The 15,602-nt window shown below is 40.7% G+C and overlaps 1 long non-coding RNA gene across 2 annotated transcripts in view; it reads left to right on the top strand.

The window, feature by feature from the left end:
* The first annotated feature begins 1,375 nt into the window (after positions 1 to 1,375).
* Positions 1,376 to 15,602, top strand: part of LOC115336560 — a 30,151-nt gene continuing 15,924 nt past the window's right edge. The window contains exons 1-3 of one of the 2 annotated variants that reach the window (XR_003921829.1): positions 1,376 to 1,506; positions 3,380 to 3,514; positions 4,197 to 4,260. This is a non-coding gene — a long non-coding RNA (uncharacterized LOC115336560). Of the gene's footprint in view, positions 1,507 to 3,379; positions 3,515 to 4,196; positions 4,261 to 15,602 lie in introns of those variants that run through there. The other variant, XR_003921827.2, reaches the window with a different exon arrangement.

Here is a 15,602-nt window from a genome sequence, read left to right as displayed (position 1 = left end):
AAGAAATTTGGTATTTAAAAGCAGTATCTTTAAATTGTTACCGAAAACATTAATTTTACATAAATTCTTATGTGCTGATTTATTATTATTGTTACTCCTTGCTACTCCATAGACTGCCTAGCAATTTCAGAGAAAGAATTCCAAGTTGTGTTGCAAATTATAGCCCATCAGCATCATCTGTGAAGTGACAGAGGATCTGACTCCTATGTATGGAAGTACATGCATACACACAGAGATTAATTTACTTTTGAAGAGCAGCCTCTTGTTAAAATATATATATATATATATAGCAGCTGTTAAACTACACACAACTTTATTCTTTACTGATATTGGAAAAGTGGGACAAAATTATTACCCAATTATAAGGCATGGGAATTCAGATATACAGATGTAGTATCTAGGCTGTGACAGAATGTAGTATCTGCTGGTCTCTTTACAAAAAAAGGCACTGATGATCAGTTTTCTTTTGGGCCTTTGATGTGCAAGAACATAGCAGCTCTACCAGCCTCAAGCTCCTTGCACTGCTGTGAGGCAATGATTCAGTACAGTGAGGAACACAAATGCTTATTGAATTATCACAACTACCTTCTGGTGCTCAAGAGAGGAACTGAAATTGCCCCAAATTGGTGGGCAGACCTCTCTTTGCATGAGGGACTCTTCAGCTGCTGTAGGGTCATGGTTGGAAGAGGAGCAGATAACTTTCTTTTGTTCTTTGGCAGCCACCGTGCTGTTCAGGGAACAGCACCAAACCATCCCAGCTTATGTTGTCCTTTCAGAAATAGCTCAAAGGCCACTTTAGTAGTAGTTCATTGACACTGGAGGAAAAGGTCTCTCTCCCCTTTCCTACTCTTCTGTTTCTCTCTCCACCTTCACCTTCTCTGTCATGCAGTCCCATCTTTTCCCTCTGTCCAGTGCTTTACTGAGGTAATCCAACTTGCTGACACTTTTCTGTAGGTTAGTTGTCTCGCAGTCTTGAAAAATGAATCATCTTGTTGTGAGTCCAAAAAGCACTGCTCTTGCATGTATATGGGTGGAGGGGAGTGAGGAGGAAGAGACAGAGCTCTCCCTTTCAGCTTGGAGCAGTCCTGTCACCCCATCTCAAGTAACTGTTCTTTGAGTTTCTAGGACTTCTGTGAGAGGTTCAGATTGTACAGCAGCTGTTGTGTAATCTGCCTGTTTTTCTAGAAGGTGATGCAGAAATAGATGAGACAGCCCTCTAGAGCTTTAGACATCAACTGATCAGCAAAGGTCCTGCCTCTGTGTTTCTCACACGGTAATTCAGTTACACCCTTAAGCTGAAAACTATCTTGTAGATTTATAATCAAGTCTCATCAAAACATGACACTTTCTTTGCCTTTGCTCTTTGCAGGACCTGTTCTCTACACAGAGATAAAGCTGAGAGAAACTCTTCCACAAGGTCTCCTTAGAGATGACAGACAGGAGCTAGTGAACCAGAATGAGGAGTAAGAAAATGTGCTGTTCAGTTCATCTCCTTATACCACAGAGGTAAGTAAGTGTTTGTGGCTTGAAGTGCTGAGACATCCCCAGTGAGCCCTTTCTCCACACACACATAGTATGTATTACAAATAAATGCAGTGGACAGTGATTGAAAACCTTTGGGTTTGGCAGTAAGAAAATGTAACTGATCTGCTTCCCGTTTAAAATCTTGCTGCTACAGTTCCTCATTGCTCATTAAGAGTCCAGATGCAGGATTTTGTTTCAACTCAGAGTCTTAAGCAGCAACTGTTGCACATCTCACTTTATGGAGAACAGATCTGCTTAAGCAAACACAACTTTGTTTTTGTCAAGGTTGGCTGATAAGAGAAGCTGTGCTGACATCTACCTGCACTTCTCAAAAGCATTTGACTTCATACCACATGACATTCCAATTCAAAAATTAGAACTATGCAAAATTAATGTAGCACATAATAAATAGATTATAATTGGCTGATGGATTTCAAAAAAGGAATTGTAAATAAGGAATCATCATCCACAGAGGGTATTTCCAGGAGGGTTCCACAGGGATCTTTTCCAGCCTAATACAATTCAGTGGTTTTATTAATGGTTCAGAAGTGAGGAAATCAGTGCCTATAAAATTTGCAGAGGATACAGTATCAGTAAGAGTAAACAGTGGTAAAGTTGGATCAGTTTGACAGATCAATCTAGTTCATTTGGGAAGTGGGTCTTGTTTAATCAGCACAAATGTTAATGTAGCCAAATGCAAGGTTGTGTGTTTGGGACCAAGGACGACAGGCTACACATGCAAAGTGGGTACTTGCTTCCAGGGAAACAGTGACCCTGAAAGGAGTTAGAAGTCAGGGTGGCTAATTGGCTGAACAAGAGCTCTCAGTGTGATGCTGTTGCTGAAAACTAATGCGACCTCAGATGAATAAGCAGAAGATCATTGAATAGGAACAGGAAAACAGAGAGTATAGCTCTACATAGTGATGTGCTCTTATGCAGTCTTGAAAGAGATCATTAAATGCATCCCTGATTTGGGAGTTGAGCCTATGCTGTAGGAGGTGAAAACACTGCACAGCACAGCCCTCTGAGCATGGTATGCTGAAGTGAAGACACCTGAGGAAGTTCTCTGTCACCAGAGACCTGTTTGAGTTGCAACCTTCCTTGACGTGATATAATCTGTATTTAAATGGTAGCATCCAAGTTGCTCCATGTTTTTGTGCTGTGTCAGTTCCAGCTAGGGAAGAATGAACAGAACCGTTCAGCATCGAATATAAAGTTGCTGAATAATAGAAGTGGTGAAATCATGACTCTTGATTTGATTCATGTTCTAGAAAACTCAAGCTCATTGCCTGTTTGAAGGAATGGGGAAGAATATAAAAAATTGGATGAGGAAGAAAACCATGCATCAGCTAAATAATTCATCACATTACATTGCTAATCAGTGACCTGAGGGGATAATAAATGTATTATGAGCCTTGTCCTGCTCAGCACTGACTTCACTGGTTAATACTTTCATTCAGATGCTAGCAGTTCTATTAAGTTTACAATATAGATGCTGAAGACAACACTACAGTTAGTGACAGAACTCAAATGTATTTCTGTACCTCCTGAAATCTGTATCCCACTCAGTGTTTTGGGACTATACTTGCAAAATTGGGAAAAGGACACTTTCTAAAGGTGTGGGCTTCTTTCCTTCCTTCCTTCCTTCCTTCCTTCCTTCCTTCCTTCCCACTCTTTCTTTTCTTCTCACACCATCTCCATCTTCTACATTAAGTAATTGTCACTTTTCATTCTTCTTAAATATTTAAGTGACCTTAATTTGATGTTTGATGTTTAGATTTAGGGTGATGCTGTTGAAGCCTACCCCCATGTGGAGACCCTGACAGTGAGACAGCTGTGTTACTATGTATTGCAGAGACCTGGAGAATTTCTTTCACTCCTGTTGAAAAGAAGATTTTGAATAACCATAGCAACAGTAAAACCTGCTGTGAATCTTACCGCACGAAGTGTTGCAGATAGCTACTTCTGGGGATCGAGGAGTTAGTCAAGGGTATCTTTTCTGTGTGTTGTTGTTTCCTCCCCACCCCATCTCTCCCAGGTTGATACTGGAGAGATCAACATAAAAACAAGTGAACAGTTTCTGACAAATAGCTTATACTGCAATTTTATTCTGTTCTCGTTTTTTTGATTGCTCATTCATTGGCTGTGGATTTTTTCTATGACTTATTTAAAAGAAATCAGTATGAAATGTTTAATTTTTAATATTGGTATTCAAAGCAAGCCACACAAATGCTTGAATAAATGTGTGTATTTTGTGGAGAGTAAAAAAGGACATCCAGCTCATACAAAATTATTTGCCTGGCTTAATTGGATCCCCTTCAGCGAGTTCAGTGGGAATGTGACTGACCTGATGAGGGAAAAAAAATCACATGTATGCTAAGGACCAAAAATCAGCTGGTCTAGGTATTCTTTTAGCCTACAGCAAACACAAAATGTTTTGGTGTAACTTAAGTCGAGCCCTCTTGCTCTTGCCTTGAGCTAAGAGCCTGTATCTGAACAGCCAGTGGGACTCAGGTGCTGTGTATAGCTTAAGTCTGAACTGACTCTGTGCCTAAGTCTTTAGGTGCAATTCTTAGGGCTTTTGAAATGGGAGTTGGACTGGGTACTGGAGTTGGAAAGTACCTTCAACTTTTTAATAATAATAATTATTATTATTGTTATTATTATTTCAGCTCTCCAGCCAGCTTGTTTCAGTCTCACCCTCACAGGTGAGAGCAAGTTCTGCACTGAGTTACAGGTTTGTGAAACCAGATGAAGTTTATTGCTTGTCTCATGGCTTCAGCTGAGTTTCTCTGGTGTAAAGTGTACATGACTGAATTCAAGAGTTGTTAGTTGGTTGTGTCCTAATAGAAATTTCTTCATTTTAAAATGTCTAATTCTATGTTCTGTACAGACTGAAGTCTTGTGACAGGTTCTGCCTGCCTGCCCTCCAAACCAGCAATATCATATGTTGTCACATTCCTGTGGCAGTATCCTACCTGCTGAGGTTGTGTTGAGCATATGTATAATATGTATAAGCAGCCTCTGCTTATGGCCCAACTTGCCTTTGCTTGATTCAGTACATAATCAGTGCAAGCTCAGGTCTGCCAGCAAAGCCTTGGCAGAGGTGCCAGAGTGGACACTGAGAAATGAAAATACTAACTTATAATTACTAAAATATTAGAAATTGTTCCTCACTGTAGCAAGGAAGGCTTGCATTCAGTTGTTGAAAAGTCTGCTTGTTTGTCTCTCTCACGTATAAATGAAGCAAAACATATTACTCCCTCCCCCCTACTCCCTCTAATGGGCTGTTGGTCACCTGGTTCTGTATCCAGCAGTAGTAACTCCTTTAAAGCATCCCAGTGGCCAGTACAGATGGGTTTGGATGTAGGAAAGGCTTGTGTGCTGTGAAATATGGAATATTGGTGTACACGTGCAACATGGAAGGACATGCATGACAGGACAAGAGGCAATGGGCACAAGCTGAATCACAGGAGGTTCCACCTGAACATTAGGAAATACTTTTTTACTTTGAGGGTGACCAAGCATTAGCAGAGGATGCACAGAGAGTTTGTGGACTCTCCATCCTTGGTGATTGATATTCAGAAAACATCTGGACACGGTCCTGGGCAACCAGCTCTAGGTGGCCCTGCTGGAGCAGGGGGTTGGACCTGATGACCTCCAGAGGTCCCTTCCAACCTCAACCATTCTGTGGTTCTGTGATTCTGTGTTGGTAAACCCTTCATGGCTTGTAGTTGGTGACTCAATCAGAAGAAAATCTAAGAGTCTGGCATGTGGCTTCTTGTGTTTGCAAGTCTGGTGTCGCTGGTAGGAGGCAGAGACCAAACCCCAGTATTCCCTGCTATATTTCAACTTGCAAGTCTTGTAGCCTCTCTACAGCTATGCCCCAGGTATATGAGTATTTTCTTTACTGTGACACTCTAAACTTCATCAGAGAGCTGTGTAAAGTATTCAGAGATCTGCAGATTACAGGCATTGCGGGAGTGACTGTTCTGTGTTACGCTGTGCCAAGAGTTTTCATGCTGGTGAAACTGGTATGTGGGCATTCACTTAGAGACAAGAAAGTATTTCTTTTTTGCTTGTGGCATCCATTTCCATACAAAAAATGTGCCCGTGACAGAGCAGAAAAGCCTCTGCTTTCACAAAGCTATTAAAAATAAGCAGTGTTGCTGTGCTGAGAATTTTAATCGTAGTTGTATCTGCACAACTTTTCCACGGATTTTGAAATGCATATCTGTGCTTGTCTGAGTATTTGCTTATGCTCCTAGACTTCATCACCTCGTACTCGCAGGGAGAAAGAGAAGCTCGGGATTCAGGACATCCGCGCCCTTCTTTGCAGGCTGGGAAGGTGGGTGAGGATTTCATCTGCCACCAGAGAGCACTGTAACTATACGCTCCAGCCAGCCGGGCCGGATTGCAGGGCAGGTGCTGCCCAACGCTGCCTGCTTCTTGCACCAGCTTTCCCTTCGAGCTGGCAGCGGCAGGAAGGTGCTTAAAGGAGACCCTGTGCAGGACGGCTCTGTGCCCGCGTTGCCTCCACCCGCTTTTTTGCTCCCTGAATCCACGCTGACGGGCCGAGTCGCACCCTCGCAAGCGCCGGGCAAAGAGGAGCTCCAATTTGTCGAAGGGCAACCGACTGTTTGTGCAGCCCTTTGCATTAAGCTTGAAACCAGGGTGTACGGCCTGAATGCGTCTGGCTGGGGGCTGGGAAAATGGCATAGCTGTCCTTCTGTCATTGCACTGCTAGCCCTCGCTGTTGCTCAAACACAAGAAGAAAGGGCAATGCCGCAGCCGCCCCAAACCAGGGGGTTTTGACACCTGCTCCCTCTCCTCTACAGGGTGTTTGTTACTCAAAACAACTCCATGTACACTTGAAGCAAATGTCACTTATTTGTCATTAGCTCGAAATCTTATTAATTCTGTTTCAGACCTGAAGAAGGACTTCTGTGTTCCTGCAAACTGCCTTGTGTTTTTTCTACCTTGATTTTGCACACAAACATATCCTCATGTCCTGCAGCAACGTGGCTGCAGCAAAGCTACTGATGCTTTGAGTCCTTGCGCAGCTAAGGAGCATAACACTGCTGGGGCATTCTGTGATCATTCATGTGATGTGCACGCACTTTGTCTGACTGAAATCACTGCACCATGCAGGCCTAATAATTACTTTGAAATTGGATGTCTCCTTTTTTAGCGATAGCAAAGAACTTTGTAGATGGTACGGCTACCTGTCTCTGAAGTAAACATACCTGCAGTTGTGAAGACAGCATTTAGGTACTCCTTCTGGGAAGGCTGCCAGACAAAATTATATTCATCCTTAGTTTTATGCCTAACTGCTGTGGGATATTCACCACTGGATGAAAGTAGTGTTGGAGAACTCCAAGAACACTGCACCATTCTTTTGTCCATTTTCTCACTGAGTCTTTCTCATAGTTACAGGTAGTATCAAAGGGCTTCCTCCATCTCCTCAGTAGAAGGCTCGCAAGGGGCTGAAGTGTAAGGATTCCTCAGTTGTCATCCCTGGGGTTAAAACGTACATGGGAATGTGGCAGAGGGGTGAGCTGGTTGACTATATTCTCCTTCTTCTGCAGTAACTCAAGTGCAGTTTCTGGGCAATGCTGGCTCAGCTTGTCAGAGCAATGACCTACTGCCTTGTGGAGACGAGCTGTTGTCAGAGCTATCGTTTCTGAGTCAGTGCATACTTGGGCAGCAGCTCTTATGGCTTGGATGCCGTAGCACCACAGTAGGAGATGCAGCTCCTATGGATGGAGACACCCATGATACAGAGTCTTCAGGTAATAGCATTAGGTGGCATTCTAATGCTGCTGCTCATTCAGTAATGCGTAGGTTAAAATAGACAGCCTGTGCTGGGGTGGTAGCCCTGTCCTGGGTCAGATGGAAGAGAATTTTCCCATAAATTAGTCCTGTGAGTTGAGGCAGCATCCTCCTGTTTCCTACAGCCCTTCCTTTCGTGTAACTCCAGGGCCAAATCCTGCTTAATTTATAGGCTCTGACAAGATCTTAGAGCAAGAATGATAGCATGGTTGCAGAGCACAGGCTATCGTTTAGTATCTGAAGTGCCAATTTTCTGACAAAGTGTGTAATCTAATACAGTGTTGTATAGTGTCTGTGTTTGATAGGGAACCTCTGTAAGTCACCTCAGATTAAGAAGGGGAGAGTTTAAGCTGTTACATGGGTAATGACAAGGAGAAAAGCAAACAATTCAGGCACAAATCTCCATTCTCTCCCCCAGCAGAGATTAAACAAGACAGGAAAACACAATCTGCCTGAAATCTGACATACGTTTTTTACCCTGTCTGATACCAATGTATAGTTCCTGTTTGCTTCCCCCTCCCCAGAGCTTTACAAGCAGGCACTTGTACACATATCCCCATGAAGTGTTTTGAGGGAAATTCTTTTGTTTTGCAGTGTCCCTTGCTGGCAGTGTTGAAAAAAGCTTTATCCAAATCTCAAGTTTCAGGAAGGGTTTTAAGATTATGCTGTAAGCATATCACGAGGGGGATTTCTCCTACTGCCTAAACCAGGGATCTGTCTCTTCAGGACTTGCCAGGCTCTTATGACAAAATGGCATATTGGAAAAAGACATGAAAAACTATTTCTGATTGACTGCAGGCTGAGTCCCAAAGCTGATGAAATGGCTAAAAATCCCACTGCAGAATTTGATGACTATCAAAGAAGCTGGGTGATTGGGGGAGGAGGAGAGGTTCAGATTTGCTCTGATTAATTTACTTATATGTATAACTTGCAAGCTTAAATTATGAGCCTTAGCTTTCTATATAGTCAATGGACTGTACAGAGCACCTGCTGAAGAAGGCAGAAAGCCCAGGGCTGGATCATGTGGAGCTGATGTGGACTAGAAACAGGAACAGGCACTAACTCAAGTGTTGAAAATAAACTTGATGGTTAGGTGGGCAAATAGCTCCCTTCCATTGTGGTATTTACCTGTAATGTCATGTGGTTCAGCCTGAAAGATGTACAGAAATCCCATTCTCCTCCGCAGTTATTTGCAAACTTTGGCAGAGTACATGATGAATTGCTGTGCCATCAGTGAATGCAGATTTCCAAATGACTCTGAGAGCAAGGAAAATCTTGGAAGAGGGGATCTTTGTGAGCATTGCTGTGCTCTCACTTGCATATTCAGGAAGAAAAACATGAATGAACAGCAGTGGAAGCACTAGGAAACTTCATTTGCAAGAATATTTACAACACAGCTTTGATCTTCTTACCACCTGCATTGTTGATGGTGATAGCAATGTTGCATGAAAGCTAGAAGGTGAACTAAGTGGGTTAGATTAGTTCTTCACTACATCAAAGTGCAGGAATTTAAACCAGACCAAACCAAACCAAAACACAGGAAAGGTGAACAGCAACATGGATCTTTTTTCATTTGTGTCTTTTCAAAATCTGCTAGAATCACAAGAAAAAGTTTTAAATGATAAGGGGCCATTCCTCAGCTTAGAGCTCCACTTTCAACCCAATGGAATCTATGAGCCATTTTTATTCTTCTGGCCCATTTTATTCTTCTTTCTGCTTTCAAATAATGTACCATTCTAACAAATCTAAGCAGGGAAATTATTTCTCATCCTGCTCAGAAGCTTTGAAAGATAAATACTTAAACGAAAACCATCCTTACTCTTCAGAGATAACGAGTTGAAACTAAGTTGAACTGTAGCCACTGATTTCACATAACTGCTCCTATAGGTAGCAGTAGAATACCTTATTAGTAGGACATGGCTAGAATAATGGTTTGGTGATATTTTTAACCATTCTTCAGACATTTCATGATGACACACAAAACCTGTTGTTTCATAGCAAACAATGTGTATAGTTTCAAAGGGAAGTGACCATCTATTTGTCTGAGGAGGCAAAGTAATAATCATTTGGTATCAGTACATTTCCCCAGGATCTTAGACTAAAATAATTTATTCACATTAATAATAGGTTAAGTCGAGCTGGGGGAGGTGAGTATAAGGTAGGTCATGGACATTCCTTGTACATTGTTTTGCAGATGGAGATTGAAAGACACAGGAAAACTTAGGCTGACTTTCAAATGAGGACACTAAACTTTAATGGTTCAGTTTTGGGTGCTCATCTTCGGTGCCAGATTTTCAGGACTACGGATCATGGCCAGCTACAGCAGAAGTTAAGGATATTCTCTCCAGAAATGTAGTGGCCATTTTATCAGCTGAAGTTGGTGCATCTGAAATTGGAACCCAGCTTTGAAAATCAGCCTCACAGGCTTTTATCTTAAAGAGAGACTGCCAAGACCGAGTGTAATCAAAATCTTTTACTTAGTGACAGAGCTGTTTTCTCTAGCAGTACTGAAGATAAATATGTGAACAGTAACAAGTAATTTCACAGTAAACTGGACTAAAATCTCCTGGATTTCCACCCCTTGTGACTTTATTGAAGTATCTTTCACTTACTCCCAAACCCAGAAATCCCTTTCAAGAGTCTCTAGGAGATATTGACCGAAATAAATTTTCAAACCATCCACTAATTCAGAAGCACTGTGATGGAGAAGAATCTTCATGAGAAAATGTTTTTGAGGTAATGAGAGACACAAAAAGAAACAGAAGTTTCTTGTTTTCCCTGCTTCTTTCTTTTTGATTACCTAGGCTGTGAAATCAAAACACAGTTAGGACTCAATTCCTATGGATTAAAGTAAATTCTGCTTCTGTCTTGCTTCCACTCCGAGGTTAAGGGGACAATAGGACACTTTATTTTTCACTAACTCACCCATAGCCTACATCTATATTTAGATGATCTCTGGTGGGGTTGTGTGATGAACACTACTAGATGCAAGCTACTTGCATTTTTTGCAATCTTCTAGCAGTAAATGTTAAATCCTTGATGATTTCAAGTTTAAAGATGAAACAAAGAGTTGACTAATGGTAAATATCAGTGAGAAGAGGGCAGTCATTAGAAGTGGTCTGAATTACCTGGAAAATAAGGCCCATTCATGAGAGAGAAAAAAGTTCAAATAAACTAAGTCAGAGATGTATGTCTAGAAAACTGAATGCACACAGGGGTTACAGAATCCAGCTCTGTTCCCAGGAAAGTAGTGACACAGGAAAGGACGTAGGGCTTAGAGTTGAAGAGCAATGTGACATGAGACTCCCAGAACACTCCTCTGGGGAAAAAAACCCCAACAACAAAAATGCTTGGTCCCTGGAAATGTAAGAAGGAGTAACAAGTAGGATTAGGGAGGGATTTACTCTGTACACAGTGTAGTGAGAGCCAATACCAGAATACTGAGTCCAGCTAAAGTGTCTACATTTTAAAGAGAATATTGAAAAAATAATTGAAGTGCTAGAGAAAAACATTATACTGAGAGACTTAAGAGCTCAATCTCTTCAGTTTTTCCTAAAGGAGTGACTTGATTGCAGTGTATAAGTACCTTTCTGAGAATAAAATGCCTGGTGGTAAAGAGTTCTTTAATCCAGTGGAGGAAAACATAATGAGAGTCAGAAAGTATAAAATGAAGCCAGAAAAAAAAAAAAAAAATCAAATCAAATTAGATACAAAGCAAAAATTTGAGCAGTAGGAAAAAATAGCCAAGGACAGTGGTAGATTCTCTGTTCCTTGATTTCTCAAAAGCAAAAGACTATATTCCTTCCTGGAATGATTCTTTAACAAAGATGTGCTTTAGTTAAAGAGAACCTGTTGAGATCCATTTCAGCCCAGATCAAAATAAACCCAGGAGTAGCAAAGGATATTTGCTTTACTGGAAACTAAACACCTTGGGAGTACCAGAACAACCAGGTCTCGGTTAGAGGTTCTGTTTTGGTAAAAACACAAAACAGTTGTCACATGTTTTATCTCAAAGTCCATGTTTTTCTCTTACCTAGTAACTAAAAAGAATAAATCCCTAAAGGGTTAAATAATCTAAAGACATTTCCAACTCCCATATTTAAAGCTTTCTTGTTGTATCAAACACAATGCAAAGTGACTGGTTTGAATTTGCTGATTTCTAATGCTACCCAGCTGCATCCTCTACAGTTAAACAAACTCATTTTACTAACTGACAGGTCCAGCATTGTTTCTGATTTGTGGTTGGAGTAAATCACTGGTATCCAGTGCCTGATAACTCTAAACAACATGCCCTCTTTTGAGTAATGAACATAGATCTGGTTGCTCCAAAAACTTTCATTGCACTGCCCCTTCTCTATGCTCATTTCAGTTGCTCATGCTCCAGTGGATCATCAAAAACATTTTTTTGAGACATTTGTCATATTGTCCTTTTTCTTAGTGGTTCATCTCTAACATTAATACAAGTGGTAATCATTTCCTCCTAGCTTCAGCTTGTATCATGATGTACAAATAGAGACGTGGGCATTTAAAACTAAAGAAAATAAACAAACTGAATAAGGAAGATACTCAAGAAATGTTCTCATTAATCACATTCTAAAGAAAAGTGAGTTGTCTGCAGGGGAGTTTTTATTTTACCTTGAAGGATATTCAGCTATTCCTATTGCAATTTCTATGTTCCTTGGTCTGATTACTGAGATAAGGTGAAAGTGGTGCATTTGTCTTTGACCAAGACTATTGCTGTACTTTTCAAGGATAACACTGGATTTATTATGTAACTGGATTTTTGGCATGCCTCTACTTGTAGGAAACGCTGTTTCCATAGCAGGAGTTTGCCTGCTTTCTCTGATCTCAGATAGAGCTGGAAGTCCAACCACACAACCCACCTTGAAGCTGTGCCTGTACTGTTCTACTGCTGCTGACAAACCAGGCCAGCTGGCTAATTAATTAAGGATGAGCTAGTTAGTGATGTGCACCTGGAAATCATTAGATGCCTGGAGGTTACATATTCATGAGTCCTCCCCTGGAATTTGGAGGTTATCTGTTGTGTGCTTGTTTCCCTGGGTCTCTGCTGGTAAAGTTCAAAGAAAGTGATCTCTGAGAATCTGAAGCATAATTCTTCTCTTCTGCCCAGGTGCAATTAGTTGTATTTATTGGTAAAAGGAGAACAGATTAGAAATTGACAGGGAGTGAAAGTGGAGAAAGCAGCCTGGGTCATTGTGTGTGATTAAATTTCTTCTGCAAAATAACTTCTTCTGTGGAAATTAAAGAAATAATAATACAGTTGAATTATGTATCAGGGTTATGTTCTTGTAGGTCACTCCAGAGGCAGAAAGAAAAGGTCTACATGCCATGATTCTTCCTACACTTCATGGCCTCATAACATAGAGTAAGAATTACTCCAAGGTTGTCAGCTTTCGAACTTTCTTTTTCACTCTTCCTGTTATGCATAACAATCGTATGTTTTTCCACACTGTAAGGTCTGATATGTTGCCTCATCACAACTTGAGGCTGGAAAATTATGACACGAATACACATGATCCAATAAAACTCTTCCATTGGTCAGGAAGTGCTTCCTCTTTGAGATAAACAGTCTCAGAAGTTATCTGATTCAATGAAAATTGTAATGGGAAGTTTTTCAGGTCAAAAATGATATTTGTAACTAGAAATAAGGATAAGAAGAAGTCACTTCAGAATAATATGGCAGAGATAAGCCTGGGTATACAGGAAGAATGAGCAGACAATATGTAGAGCAAATGTAAATATTTTTTTTTTTTAGGGAGCAGGGTTTTTTTCCTCTACTAATAATGTTTTCTTGCTGGACTCAGGTAACGGGTCCAGGATTCAAAGATTTCTGAGCTGCATTGCACAGTGTAAGAAATTAGACAGACAATTTTAAAAATGTTAGTGAATGATCAGTCACGGAGGTCAACAGAGTGCCTTTCCTTCTGTTCTGTTCTAGTCCAGCACAGTTTAGTGCATTGAAACATTGCATTAGATTAACCAATCTGTGTTGGAGCTTAAACTTATGATTTAGTGCAGCTGAACAAGCTCCTAAAAGTCAGCTGAGCCATGGTAACTCTTGCTTTTAGCTTATGTCAAATCTGAGATCATTTAGCTTTGCTCACCATGAAATTACTGGTAATACAATACAAACATATGCTTCTACAGTGAACAGCTTGTTTTAGAGGCAGATTATAGGAAAGTTTTTTCCTTCTTTCTTTTTCTGTTAATACTGGTGGTTTAAACAACATTTTTCACCCTTTTTTTTCAGGACTGTCTGCAGAGGTGTCCTGTTAGTTTTTGCTGCCATCTGTTCTTCTGTTTCAGCAGCCCAAAACATCAAATATACTTTTTTTTTAAGCCATTGCCAATTTCACTGAAAGGAGTGCATAAAAAAGAGCAGAATAGAATAACCAAGAAATTTACAGGGAGAAAAGTTGCAAAATGATGGAGAAGCTTTTATGTTTTTTGACAAGTTTAAATTAAAGCTCAGATATGCCTTTCTCAGTAGGTGGTGGTGTCGCTCCCATCCTCCCTCCAGCTGACACTCTGGGTTTCACTTGACTAGAGTCACAAAGCACATTCCTTGGGTACAGATAGCGAAGACAGAAAGATGGGAAGTAATTGCACAGAGATAAAACCAGATCCTTTTGGGTGACACTGGTTCAATACTCCCCAACAAATATGATATTGCCTTTTATATTTTTAATAACCCAAGAGAAGAGAGACGCGGATCATGAAGTGCAAAGACTTTAGTACCAGACACAACTAAAATGTCTGGTTTTGTTGTTGCTGTTGACTTTTGCCCTCCTGGAACAAAGAAGGAATGAGACAAACATGTGACACCCATGACAAATACAGGTTGCAGCCACAGCAATTTGGTCCCATTCATTTTCTTTAAAAGTCTGCCTTTATTGTCTGCATTAATGATGTTATTTATTGTCTAGTAAACAAACAGTTTCCCCACTGAAAGAAGCAAATAGTGAGAGGCTGTATCCAGGGGGCAAATTTAAAATCAATACATCCAAAGAGGAAAACTACATGGAGAGGTCTCTGGGGAGTTCTTAACTTGGGATGCTATCTATCTATCTGTGTGTCACATCGAATTATGTACATGCCATACACTGATGAAGATTAAGTTTTATGATCTTACAAGGACATAAGTCTTTAAGAAAGATTTGAATGTTATTTGACAAAGGCCCAGAGCATTGGGAATGAAAATTTATTTAGATATTAAAGTCAAGCTGTGTAGGTAATAGTAAAAGGCTGATGACAGCAGCATCATTCAGAAAATGAGGATAAAATGTGTGATAGCTTTGCTGAACTTTCAAGGCAGAGATGATGGAGTGGAGGTGGTCAAAGAGACACAATTCCTCCATTTTTGTGGGATTAGAGATACTAAACACCCCAACTCTGAAACCCTTCCTATAAGAATTTTACAACTTCTGCTTCTTGTTTTGACTGTGATTTGCAGAAGAAAGGAAAGAAAAAAGGCTAAGTGAACTTGCTTATGTGTACGAAGGTCAAGGCCTGTGAAAATTCACTGTGAAGGTCAGGAAGCATTCTTAATGGTAAGATTTACTGGGATTGTGAAATCATTTTCCCAAAGGAAGCTGCTGCAGCAGACCCATCACTTGGCCCATTTAAAACTGGGCTTCCAGATGTACTAGGGAGTCTCGTGCAGGGAGAATTCCTGCTGGAGCCAGGGAAGCTGCGATGCACTGGCAGCCCTCATGTGCCTTCCCTACTTCTAATGTCTGCCAACCTGCTAAAGCCCTTTGTGCAGCCCAGTTAGTTTTGGAAGAAGGTTTGAGTAATTTTTTCTTTTGGCCTAAGTAGTCTGGCCACTTTTAGTGATCTTCCACTTCAATTCCTAAAAGCAGCTTCATTTTGACAGTTGTAATATATGGATTTCTTTAGTATCCTTGTGCTCCACTCTTAATGCATCAAGAGAATATATAGGCTTCCGGCACAGCTGGAAAAGAAAAGTCCGTTGTGATTTCTCTCTCTGTTAATGCTCCTTTGACATTGTGAGAAATTATGTAAAGAGCCCTAGGATTCTTATTTCTGTTGCCAGCAGCATACAAGAGAGCTTAGACTGGGAGAGGGAAGGTTATGATTTGTGGTGCCATGCTACGCCAAAAGAGGTGGGAAATAACATTCACTTGCACTTACACTTGGTCCAGAAGTTGAAAAGGGAGAGACTGGGTCATTACTTGCAAACCATTTGTGTTACAAGCCTCAAG

The sequence above is a fragment of the Aquila chrysaetos genome, chromosome 2 (assembly GCF_900496995.4).
Source record: "Aquila chrysaetos chrysaetos chromosome 2, bAquChr1.4, whole genome shotgun sequence".
Taxonomy (NCBI): Eukaryota; Metazoa; Chordata; class Aves; order Accipitriformes; family Accipitridae; genus Aquila; species Aquila chrysaetos.
Note: the sequence above shows the minus strand (reverse complement) of the source record. Positions and strands in the feature narration are given on the sequence as shown.